Below are 13650 nucleotides of genomic sequence, written 5' to 3' on the forward strand. Positions count from 1 at the left end.
GACCTCAATGATTATTACAAAGTCGTGCACTTGCAGGGATGGTTTTACTTAAAAGATTAGAAGAGGAACTGAGATTTTAAACCTCTATATCAGAGCATCATCTACTCTTGAGGACATGAGGTTGCAAAACTCTTTATTTCAAGGTGGCGCAGTTGGTTAGCATCGTTGCCTCATAGCAAGAAGGTCGCCGGTTCACGTCCCGGTGAGGACACCCGGGATCTTCCTGCGTGGAGTCTCCATGTTCTCCCCGTGCAGCGTGGGTTCTCTCAGGGTTCTCCAGCTTCCTCCCACAGTCCAGAAACATGCTGATGTTAATTGGTGATTGTAAATTGTCCGTAGGTGTGAATGTGAGTGTGCTTGGTTGTCTGTCTCTAAGTGTAGCCTTGTGATGGACTGGTTACCTGTCCAGGTGTCCCCTGCCTTCTCCCTGGGATAGACTCCAGCCCCCCATGAGCAGTGTATAGATAATGGATGGATGAATTTCAGCAGCAGCATTAAAACATGCAGTCTGTTCTCTACTGTGATGGTAATCGTACGTCACAGTGGAACAAAACAGGATGAAACGTACATGTCATTGTTGTCCTGTGGAAAAAAAACAAAGTAAATAAATGTACAACTGAAGCTTAAAATGTAAATAGTTCTTACAGGAAACTTCGCTCCAATTAAGGCATCACACGATAAAAAAAAAAAAATCAACCCTCCTCGCGCCAGAGAAGACGACCAAACATTTCCTTTGTGCAGCGAAACCATCAATCGTCAGACAGAAACAAACACGATCCCTCAGCTATGGAAGAAAATGGATTTTTGTCACTGAGTCGTTCCTCATTACCAAACTTATGGATTGTTGCCTCTCTGACTTTTTTTTTTTTCTAAAGGCAGGTTTTTGTTGTGCAGGATGGGAAGAATAAAAAAACAAAAAGCTGTCATCCATGAGCAGTTTGCTAAACACACCAAAGTTCTTTCTGTTTCTGAAATCAGCAAAAGGACGGAAAAGACGGCAGAGGATCAATCAACCCGGTTAGAAAGACGCTTTACTGTAGATGTGATGAATGCGTATAATGTACACATCAGTAAAAGTAAAGGGGCTGTGCTCACAATAAAACATTGTTTTAAACACTTTTCTGACACAGAATCAGAGAATATTTAATATGTTAAGTGTCATAAAGACAGGACGCAAACATATTAAAATAACAGATTTTAACCAAGAATAAATACATTTTATTAGCATGTAATGACAATATATTTATTATTAAAGAGTAAATATAGACGTGTACTCAAATGTTGATATTTCCAAACATATTTTACATTTATTTCCTGTTTAGTTTTTTAAAGATTGGTCTTACAAGGTGCTCTTGTTTTGCCCGTTTTAACATTTCCCTGATGTTTTATTTTAAATACGGGACAAACAAACTAAAATAATCACATCATGAATCAGAGTCAGACTCTGTAAAAACAAAAAAAATGGTCAGATTTTCCAGCAGTCCTTGAACTAATCACTGGTGCTGTTCTGAAAGGAGAAATAACCAGATCTAAGCTTCAGTTTATGATATTTCAAAATCCCATTATTGAAGATGGATCATTTCTAAAAATGCAAAAAAAAACAACAAACAAACAAAAAAAACAACAACAAAAAAACCTTTTTCACAAGATTCTGTAAAAATAAATAAATAAATAAAAGGCTTTTGGTTGCTCCTAATGGTTGTAATATTTTAGATTTATTTAAAAAAAAAAAAGATACAAAAATGTAAAAATTGGTCTCACAAGTTGCTCTTGCTCCTGTTTTATTATTAATTAATGTTTTGTTTTGTTTAATTTAATTTTAATATGTAGTCGTATTCAGTCCTGATGTTTTGCACATAATATTATGATGATAAGATGTGCAGCCCTTTGGTTAACTCAGGTTGTTTAAAATGTGCCATACAGATCAATTTAATTTGATTTGCTGGAAGCTGTTGGACAGAATGATATCGACTCCAGGTCTAATTACAGTTTTCGTTTTCTGAGGCTTTCAATAGCGTCTCAAACTGTGCTGAAGGATTGTCTCTGGAGTTGGATGTCGTTGTTTTTCTCTCCGTTCTTTGGTCTTTTTTTCTGTTTCTATCGTACATTTGGCCTCAGCGACTGTTACACATCAAGTCCAACGTCAGCTGGAGCTCAAACTTTCTCAGGAGAACTTCTTTTGCACCCAAACGTTGCACCGCCACTAAGACAGAGAGGTGGGATTTAGTCCACTTGAACCAGCAGTTTACCAGAATAGCAGCAAAAACCATCTTGCATGGTCATTTGTTTGTTGTTTTCAATCCCTCAGCGGTCAAAAGAAAATCCCCGTGACTGGACGGGTTCTGACGACAGGCGGGCAGCAACCCATGATGTCCACAGCGAGGGTTCTGCTCCGTGTTCTGCTCCGTGTTCTGCTCCGTGTTCTGCTGCGATTCCACCGGCAGCGTCCACAGAGTCCGTGAGCTCATGCACATCCCACGACCTTCCTCCTGCTCGACTGTCTTTTCTAGTTTTTGCTGGTCGTGCTTGTATCTCGTAAATGTGAAATTCACCTGTGAACATATGTTTCTTAAAGTTTCTTATTGTTTGCTGGTGAATCTGTCTCAACACATTTGCAGCTGGACTAGTTTTTGTCAGATTTAGAGTCTTTTAATGCAGCAAAATACAGTTTTCTTGTTAGATGTGCAGCTAATGATAACAGTTCATACATGGGACTGTGTCAACCTGCAGTAATTACCAAGGAGGTGGGCTGCAGATGAAATCACTATTTTATTATCACTAAAAATACACGTAAATGAGAGCAAACGTGAGAGCGGCTGTAATCACGTTCAAGCACTGGTTTCAGCCACAAACTAATTGAGCTAAAAATGTCTGTCCAATATGCTTTAAAACGTCTAAAGTGAATCAGAAACGTGGCTGCTGAAACGCTCCTGTGCTTTAAAAAAGTAATTTAAGGGACCTGTTACCACCACTTAATTAAATGCATAATTGCAAGATAATAATTAACTGGTTTAGAGAAACCCTCTCAAACATTATTGTGATGGGTAGAGATGACATCATATTGTTGCTAATTTCATCAGCTTCATATTTTTATGTAATTTAAATTCAAATATCTGTATTTGTTCTTTTAAAATTAAAGTTAAGTTGATGTAATTGAATGAAATTGGGTTTCTCTTTGGGTTCTCCGACTTCCTCCCACAGTCCATAAAATGTTGAGGTTAATTGGTGATTGTAAATTGTCTGTAGGTGTGAATGTGAGTGTGCTTGGTTGTCTGTCTCTAAGTGTAGCCCTGTGATAGACTGGTTACCTGTCCAGGTGAACCTGCCTTCACCCTGAGTCAGCTGGAATAGACTCCAGCCCCCCGTGACCCTAGTGAGGATTAAGCGATGTATAGATGCTGGATGGATGGATGGATGGATGATATGAAACAGCAACAACAAAACACATCTGGACTCTGTGACATATAGAGCAAACACAACCAGTAAGTTTCTACTTTAACAAGTTTAAGGTACTTGTGACAAACAAAGTAAATCTCGTATTAACTTCCTGTTAAGAGAAGTCTTCAATAAACTCAAGGACCATCAACCTCACAAAGCCTCATTCTGGCATCTGAAGAACAGCAGCTATTTAAACGTTGTCACAGACGTTCAGGTGTTATTTAGCGTCGGTGCTCAACGAGGTAATTCAACAGGGGGCTTCACCGTCGTGGTCTTTATTCCAGTGAATGAAAGGAAATACAGAACTTGTAACGATGTAATCCTGGAACTGTTGTTATTTTTGCAAGTCAAAGGATTGTTAGATGGTTTTTAATTAAGTTTTTTATGAATTATTAAGATTTCGGAGGCTCCTCTGAGGTCAACTTTTTGACTTTTCACGTCCGGCGTGGCCCCATCCGTCAAACGGAGCCGCCGGGGGAAAACAACTCATCAGCGTTAAAAGACAAATGATTGTATAAGTGGGGCATCTGTGTGGAGAGGTAGAGGCGGGATGGTAAAAAAAAAAGAAGAAGAGGAGCTGTATCCTCCGTTCTCTCGTGGCCTCGGCGCTGTTTCTGCTGACACAGTGAAATATTGATGTGGAATAAATTCCCATCTAATTAGAGCGGCTGAATTAATCGGGAAGCGTTTAATTAGCGGAGTTTTCTTTTCAGTGGAGGGGAGGTTTTGATCTGAGCCATATGGCTGCTCCCTCTGATGTGCTGCGGTTCACAGCCTTATAAATATGAACTACTTTTGTTCGAAGGTTCAGTTAAAAATGAGATTTCTGTTTCCGGTGACAGAGGCTAAACTGTGTAATAGACCCAGGTATTATGGGATAATTGAAGTGATGTGCTGTTTTAACTATCGTGCATTTGTTTTGTTATCCAGACCTGTGTGTGTGTGTGTAAAATTGGAATTAGATTGTTGATAATGGAGATATTTTGCTCGCACCTCATCTGTTTGATGTTTGTTTTACAGTCATTTGTGCGAGTGGTTTAATCTATGGCGGCTTAAACCGCTGATTTAACACAGAAATAAAGGAATAAACGGTTGAAGGCAACTCTTTTATCACGCTCACGCCGAAGCTGCCGACATGCCGTTGCAGCAGATACACCGTAAATCACTTTGTTTTCCTTCAGCTTAGACGTTTTTAGTTCCCCTGCTGCCTGAAAAATGCAACTTAGCCGCACTCTGGCTGCTTAATTAGCTCTAAGAGTTGTGAAAGTTTAAAACTAGCTGAGTTAAATTAACCAAAATTTGAGAAAACAGGTTCGATAAACTTCAGATTTTAAGTTGAATCAACCAGTCAGTGGTCACAGAGATGCTTTACTTTTGCATTTTCTAAATTTAAAGAGCTCCTATTTCATTTGACTTCATCAAAGACAGTTTGTGAAGCTGCTCCTGGCTGCACTGAGATAAATTAGAAGTCTGTGGCTGAAGACTGACTCCAGATTGATTGTTTTTTTTAGTGTTATGAGCAGAAACAACCATAATTTAACTCAACAAAGACATACAGCAGTTTTATCACTAACTACCAAAAAGAAGTTTTCACTCTCTAACAAGCGTCCTGGGAACTAATTTTGTTTCTTAATAAACCTAATTTAATTAGTCTCAGCTGATTCAACCCGCTAATCATTTTAGGTCACAATGCCTCCAGTTGTACGAGCATGTTTTAGAGTCCTAAAGTTGTCTAATGTTTAAAAAAAATGAGACATTTTCAGTTGAATTAATGAAAAATGAGCATTTCCTTACATTAAAAGTCAAGCTGAGATAACGACGTGAAATTGGCTTGAATTTAATTTTTCTTTTCTTTAGGTTTAAGACGTCAAGTCAAGAATGTATTTGAGCAATTTTAGATTAAACAAATATGATATAAAGGATTGTTTTTAAAGGTGAGTGTCGTCTCTTTTACAAATGATGAGTTGACTCGACTAAACTTCTGACTTCTAACGTACAGACGGGTCTCGTGTTAACGCCATTAGGTTTATGGATACATAGGAAAAGAAAATTAAACACCAGTTGAGAAGCTAAGCGATGACAAACTTTTATAAAAGTTTGTTCAAGGGAATCATACATTTCAAGGCTGTTCATCACTTATCACTAAAGTTTTTATCTCTCCTCCTCTAACTGCGATCGTGATTTAAAAAAAAAAAAGCAGAACTCTCATTGGGTCCGTGCAGTTTTGCAAAGCACCGACTGGACTCGCTGTCATTTTGAAATAAAGAGTCTATTAAATGTCACATTGCCAGACCTGAAGGACACGTCTGCTTAGGGAATGAACAAACTGTCAGACTGGATGTGTTGAAGCTGTACTGTCACATTTATTTATCCCCTTCCATTAAAGAAAAGGAAAAATTCACAGCAGTCACTCAAATAACTAGAAACTGAAAAAAGTAATAATAAATAAAAATTTGCTAAATTATAATTTAGTGAAATGAGACATTGCTTTTGAATTGTGGCTGAAAAGAATAATTAAAAAAATAAATTAAAAAACTGTCCGGGACTAATCAGCGCCTTTTGCTGATGAGCAGTGACTCAGAACACCTGTCAACAGGTGCAGACGTCTGATTGGGAGTTACAGAAAACACCTGATGGCAGTGATTGGCTCAAAGGGTTGTTCAGCTAAATATTAGTTTACGGGTCCATCATGCTTGTTTACTTGTTGTTGTTTAAATATTTCTGTTGAATCACAATTCAAAGCAATGTCATGATTTTCATTACATTTTTATTTATTATTACTTTTGTCAGTTTCAACTCATTTCAGTGATTGAAGCTGTTTTGTTCCTTCTTTAATGGGAGGCTGTGAATACATTTGAGGACGACTGTATATTCTTTATGTTCTTTGTCTACAATGGGCATGTTAAGTGCAGTTTGTTCTTCTCAGCTCAACAAACTAGCAACACAATGTCGGGATCTGCTGAGTGATACCTGCTTGACTCTACACACCACCGAGACATGCATCTGCAGAGTTCTTTCACATTTAACAATAAAAAATATAAAACTAGAAGTGTTTAAAGTGAAATGCTGCCTGATAGAACACCTGTTGCACAAGAAGCATTTGCAAGATGCATTTAGTAGAAATAACTACTCTAGAAAAAAAGCTAGAAGGGAAACATTTCTTTATGTGTCCGCACCATAATCAGAAATTACAACTCTAGATGATGATACAAAGGCAGTCAAATTAAAGCATGGATTTAATAACAAATGCTTTGACGTTGTGCTTCCTAATGCACAAGCTCAGAGGCTTTATTAGAGATCATGGGTCCGTTTCACAAAGCAGGTTTAGTGAAAACTGTTAACCCTGAAATGAGGAAGAATTTCCAATGTCTCATATTGAAATAAAGGGTTTTTTGGAAAGTGTGCACTCTAAGTAGTGCATTTTATATAAACAAATATAAAAGCCAGAGAGGGAACATTTCTGTACATTTCTCAGTTCAGTTTATTGTCATTCAGACATCTTCAGGTTCAGCAGCGTTCAGAGTAAATAACATTTTGCAGTAGACCTTGGATGAATAAATAAATAAATAACCTAAAAAAAACCTACAATAAAAAGAACACATAGTTTAAAAAAAGCAGCATGTAAATAAATGATTATAGCAGCAGTAGTACACAGTGTTTTTTCTGCACTGATACAAAGGCAGCAAAAATAAAACTTGAATTCACCAACAAATGCAAAAAAATATCGAGCCGCAGATTTACAATCAGCCAAAGTGTAAAGAACAGGACATGTGTAAATTTAAATTACCCAATGAACAAATAATAAATAAGCAGAAAGGAGAAGACAGGCTCGTTACACGGCGGCGTGAAGCCGAGCTGCCTTTGACAAACCTGTGAAATACATCACAGCAGTAACAGCGTCGAGGAGTAATCTCAGATAGCAGCAGCTTCTTGTGAATCATGACGCACATTAACATTATCCGAAGGTTTATCGCTTAATGTGCAAACTCATAAAGCACCGCTGGGCGTTTTCTTTTTTTGTGAATTTGATTGATGAAACGGTCAAAAACAATCTGGCCGGCTGTCATCCGTCCATCAGTGATGAGTGGGAGGAGGGAAATAAAGTTGGCAGAGCAGTGAGCGGTGCCACTTTCAGTTTGGACTTAAGGATTGTTGAAGATGCATACAGACGACTGTCACGCATATCAGCGGATGAATAGGAAAATCTTACTAAAATATGTATTTTTTCCTCGACAATAAAATCTGCTGGAGGAGGTTGATAATATTGTCGGTGCTTCGTTATTCAGATTGTGTGATATCTCAGCCTCCAACGGTTTCTGAATGGAGCCTGTGCATTTGGTGCAGCCCACAAAAGCCTGAATCCATCAGAGTTTGAATGACAGCCGGCTATTCTGTCTCCTGAGCTGTCATTTTGTGTTGCTGGCGAACTTAGTTTTACTTCAGTATTTGTATTAAATATGATACCAGCTGAGGAAGTAGCGTGTAAAGAGGATTATTTTATTTCCTTGGTTACCGTTTTGTTTTATTGGTAAGTCTAAAACCCACACCAGGTGAGGTGAAGAGCATTTATCTCCACCGATGCAGAGCTGGATATTGAACTGCACGGCGGTGATCATTTATTCCAATAAAACTTTCTCACGCAGTGCATATGTCGAAGCTGCTTTATCTCCTGGTTTGCTTCCGTGTTTAGGCTTTAATTGAGATAATGTCTCATGTGGAAGTAAAACTTTCTGGAAAACGTTGCTAAGTTTAAAGATTCATGATTTAAAGATGAGAAAACATGTTGCATCCAACCTCCATGACTGTTTCTGTCTCTCAAGTCACATTTTGAAATAATAAATATCAACTCATGGCTCTCTGAGATGGCATCCATTCAGGAAACTGTCAGTGTAACTGAGCCTTATTCCCTTTCTGTTACCTGATCAGGCATATTTCAGATGAGTTGCTAGTAAATGAAATGCCAACATGAAGATATGACGAGGCCGTATGTACCAGTTCAGACCCAGAACTAGCTGGTCCGGATGTGTTTTCCAGGTGCCAGGAAGATGATGACGTGTGATCAGCGACACGTTCTCGTTGTGTACAGAAAATACCGCAGTGGTTTATAATAAGCAATCACAAGGACGGTTGCCCTGTAGCCGTGTTTTTACTTATCCAGTGAAGTGTGTTGCTGCACATTGTGTCGCATAAGAGCCGAGCAAGGTTAAACTTTACTGTATGATGGAGCTCTTTATGTTGCTATCGCCTTTGCTAATGCGGTGGTTTTATTGAAATGAGTTTTTCACGCTCTGCTCGTGTCAACATTAAAACCACAGGCAGGTGAAGGGAAGATCTTGGACCTGACTTGTTGCAAAGACACCAGACGTGGAGGCACAGCTGATGCACTGGAAGCAGGGTTGAACGAAATTATCTGAGTGACTTCTGAGTGTCGTTGGTATGCACAGGTTAGTTCTGACCAAAAGAAGGATCGGCAGTGAACCGATGACGGGGTCACGGGGGCCCAAGGGTCACTGATGCGTGAAGTCGGATCCCACAGAAGAGCTATTGTTTCACAAAACGTACGACAGAAAGGTATCAGAACACAGGTTTTTGCAGCTGTGCAGTCCACTGACAGAAGCTCTGACAATGGACACATGAGCATCAGACCTGGACCTTGGAGCAAAGGAAGAAGTTGCACGATGTGATGAGTCACATTTTATTTTACATCATGCAGACAGTCGAGTGTGTCTGCATCGTTTATCTGGAGAGGAGATGGCAGCAGGACTTACTTTGGGTAATGTTCTACTGGGAAACCTTGGGTCCTGTAGTTCATGTGCAACCACTAAATTATTGCATTCTCAGCTAGGTTTTTAAAAGAACTTCATTATGTTTTTGAAATAAACCTAATATGTAAGCTGTGGTGAGAAGGACACAAAGTTTGAGAGAGTTCATGTCAGGAGGGAGGAACATGGACTTTACCATGAATGGACAAGTTTTGGATTAAAGTTTTGTTTACTTTGTGTTTTCACCCACTTTCTGGTCGGTTTAGGCACCAAAACTATGTGGATAGGGTTAATAAAATATAACACTTTGTGAAACACTTTTACATGTTACAAGCTTGGTTAAAGTTAAGCACCAAAAACAACAATTTCACTACATTTGAAGCTTCTGCATTTTTTTGGGTTACCAGGATGTTAGCCCCATCCCATAATATATGAACGACAGTACAACAATAAAATCAAAGACATGTTGATTAAAGGGCCGCAAGGTGTCTTGGTGGTTAGCACCGTCGCCTCACAGCAAGAACGTCCTGATGAGGACACCCGGGATCTTTCTGCGTGGAGTCTCCATGTTCTCCCCGTGCAGCGTGGGTTCTCTCCGGGTTCTCTCCAGGTTCTCTCCAGGTTCTCCGACACAGTCCAAAAACATGTTGAGATCACTTGGTGACTCTAAATTGTCTGTAGGTGTGAATGTGAGTGAAACATGTTGATGATACATTACAAACAAACGCAATCTTGCAAAAATTTAATTTCCCCCAAAACATAATTGAGAATGTAGTTTAGCTATTCAGGAACTTGGACGTTAGTTTGACACGTAAACATTGTTGGAAACCACCTACACACCTTATATTCACAAATAATTTGAGGAACATGACAAGTGTTGACTTAGGCTCCAAATTCCTCAGATCTCATCGAGATTGAATTTCTACAATAACATTAATAACAATAAACTTTCTTTCTGCAGCAATTTTCAAAGTTGGAGTTTCAAGGTACTTTAAAAACCATCAAATTACATAAAACATTAGAAAACAACAACAAAACACTAAAATAAGACAATAAAGCATTAATAAAGACAGTGCAACCTTAAAAAGTGCAACAGCAGAAAGAATAAAACGCTAAATAAACGTTTCTCTGTGCAGGTGGGCATTCAAACAGCTTTTTTGAGGAACTGACTGAGTCACAGTCACAGTGTTGGGATTAAAATAGTGAAAGCACGGCCCTCCTCTGTTCTAATCATGGACCTTTAAACAGCAGCAGATTCTTAAATCTCAGGGGTCAGGGTGCAGAACATGGTGCTGAAAGGTCAGAAAACCTTTGGGATGTTCTGGAAAAAGTCCGATCCATGATGGAGACTCGACCTCACAACTTCCAACAGTCAAAGAAAGTCAAGGTGCCTGATACTGAATCACTTCGTCGGAGGTCTGTGAAGCACCGGTTGGAGCTATTTTGGGTCGATCGGTGTCGATTTACATCCACTTCAGTCATCTTCTGCAGTGAAATGTGACGCCATCGGACTCTAAAACAATCCCAGCTTATAGCTCCCAATGCTTAACTTAAATATATCATCTTATCACTTTGACGGCCAACATTTGCATAGCGTCCTCACAGCCTAATGCGTCTGAACCGCGCGCTCACTGGGGGAAGACAAAAGGCAGCGCTGTTTACACTGCGGGGATAAATAGTCTATCACGCTGCTATTATCACACTGGCACACTTCAGAGCCGCACACTGCTAATGTATGCATACGCTGCTACCTGTTTAGATAACAAGCAGAAGCACAGCAGAATTATCACAGATGCTCAGCTTGCGAGCAAACACGCCACTGTTTGTTTGTCATTGGGATCTGTGTGTTTGCGGTGGTAGGTCATTACCGGCGGAGTTCAAAAAATGTAAATGGATGACCCTTTTTGCAAAGTTTCCACGGCTCCGCATGCAAACCGAGGCCAAAATAGCTTCAGCGGCTTTATCATGCTGATAAGGAAATGTTTTAGGTTCCTCATATTAAATGTACTCTGAAGGATGAGGGGAATATTGGCTTAAATAGCTAATGTTTACCAGATGATTATGTTTGTTTCCTGTCCTGGCAGGAGATGATTACAGAGCCTGCTATTTTTTTTTTCCCCCCACTTTAAATATTCATAAGCCAACAGCAGAGTCATGTAAATCATTTGAATTTGAAGGTTGTATTGATATTTGCATGATTATAATTTGACATTGCGGAGCTGGAAAGAGATCCGCGCACAGTCAGGTTCAATCTGCTTTTACAAAAACTAGCTTTATGATGATTTAAGATCCTGCTCTGGTGTGTTATTTATGAAACACAGTTTGGGTATTTGGTGTCCAAACACTCTTCTAACCAGGGCGGATGTAAATATACGCCGTCTTTCAGCACAAACACAAAGATGCACTCCTGAACAAATCTAAGCTGCCACTCAGCCGCCTGTCTGAGATAAAATGACCCGTTCACTCCGTTCTTTTGTTGTCGTCAATGAGCGCAGAGAGCCGGGGCGCTGGCTCAAGTGAACGTCCACAAATCTCCTTTGTCGCCCGCTGAAATGTGACTCTGATGAGTGAGCGGGCGGAGCGATATCGCCGTCTTGTCCTTTATCCTGTTTTTCACCAGCGCAACACTCGGGAAGTGTCACAGACAGGAAATCGGTGTGCACATCTGGCCGTCGTGTCACGGCGGAGTTATCAGATACTCGCTTGTTTTTGTGTGTGCACGTAAATAAAAGAAGCCTGCAAGTAAATAGATATAACAACTAGAGTTTACGTTTTAATCCAACATTTTGTGGTGATGAAGACTGAAGAATGTATTTTAATGCCATGAGTAGCCTAATTTTACCCAAATTAAAATGTCTTAGTTTGGTTTCATCATGTTCAGATGCACGACAACAGTTTCAGCTCCTCACATCTTTGTGCTCACTCTGTGCTACGGAGCGTCTTTGTGTTAAAATAAGCAGAAAATGCAAAGAGCCCATCTATTTTCATGGGTTTTCTCTTACACTCAATGCTAATGATGAGAAAAGCGACCCAGAAATCAATCCCGGAACTGATACTTGGGTGAGTAACTTGACTAAGGAGGTCCTTTCTTGGACACACAAAAGAGAAATGGTGAGCAGCGATGCAATCAAACAGGGCCAGTGAAGGGCCATATATTTCTGGAACAGAATGGAGTCTGTCACTGGTTTACTAATGGCCTCTTGACTGAAAGCGGGGGAGGGGGGGACGGAGGGGATTCCGGACCGCAGGACTAATTTAATTTTGACCAGAGCCGGCAGCTCTGAACATCGTTGCGGATCCACAATCAGTTTTGTCATAGTTAGAATCGAATTTTTTGCACGTCGGCAGAAGAAGCGCGAGCGGCCGATTTTCTGACGTGGCTCACGGCGGCGTGCACGACGGCGTCTGATCGAGGTGAGGCGTGAAGGACGATTCTGAGGCGAGTAAATGGTGAAGGGGGGACATCGGGTGTAGAGTTCAACAACAGAGGCCTGAAAAATATTGTGTTTGGTCATCGTGGAAGAGACTTTGAAGGACCAGAGTGTTGAATTTCGAGGGATTCGTCAACATCACCGTGTTTTCTTCATCACCTGTGATTTGCATCATGTTTTCTTCGGCTCACATAGGCGGCACGTTCTCTAATATGTCTGTATGTTTACATCGAATGGTCAGTTTGCAACCACAGAACCTAAATAGCATCGTTTATGCAGAGGTAAGAGGCTTCAGAGAGGCTTTGGTGGAAGACGGTTAAATCTGTGTTTGCACTGGTTGGAGTCTTGGATTTCAAGAGTCTTTGGTTCTGTTGGGGCTCTTAACCACAGAGTCCAAATAGAATAGAATAGAATAGAATAGAACTGTATTGATCCCTTTGGTGCAAACCTCAGGGAAATTGTTGAAATATATATTCATATATTTACAAAAGGAGCCAGTAGGAAGTATGTACAGTCAGCCAAACGGTGGAATGAATATATTACACTGTTAAGGTAGGAACGCTGTGGATATGTGAGAAATATAAATAATATAAATAAATGATTATCCATCCATCCATTGTTTATACACCGCTTAATCCTCACTAGGGTCATGGGGGGCTGGAGTCTATCCCAGCTGACTCAGGGTGAAGTCAGGTTCACCTGGACAGACAACCAGTCTATCACAGGGCCACACTTAGAGACAGACAACATTCACACCTACGGACAATTTACAATCACCAGTTAACCTCAGCATGTTTTTGGACTTGTGGGAGGAAGCTGGAGAACCTGGAGAGAACCCACGCTGCACGGGGAGAACATGGAGACTCCACACAGAGAGATGCTGGTGCCCCCACCGGGACGTGAACCGGCGACCTTCTTGCTGCGAGACAACAGTGCTACCACTGCACCACCCTGCAGCCTAAATAAATGATTATAAATAACAAATATACACAAAATACAGTATCATGTATTATAATAAT

This window comes from Stegastes partitus, unplaced genomic scaffold (genome assembly GCF_000690725.1).
Source record: "Stegastes partitus isolate 25-593 unplaced genomic scaffold, Stegastes_partitus-1.0.2 Scaffold896, whole genome shotgun sequence".
Lineage (NCBI taxonomy): Eukaryota > Metazoa > Chordata > Actinopteri > Pomacentridae > Stegastes > Stegastes partitus.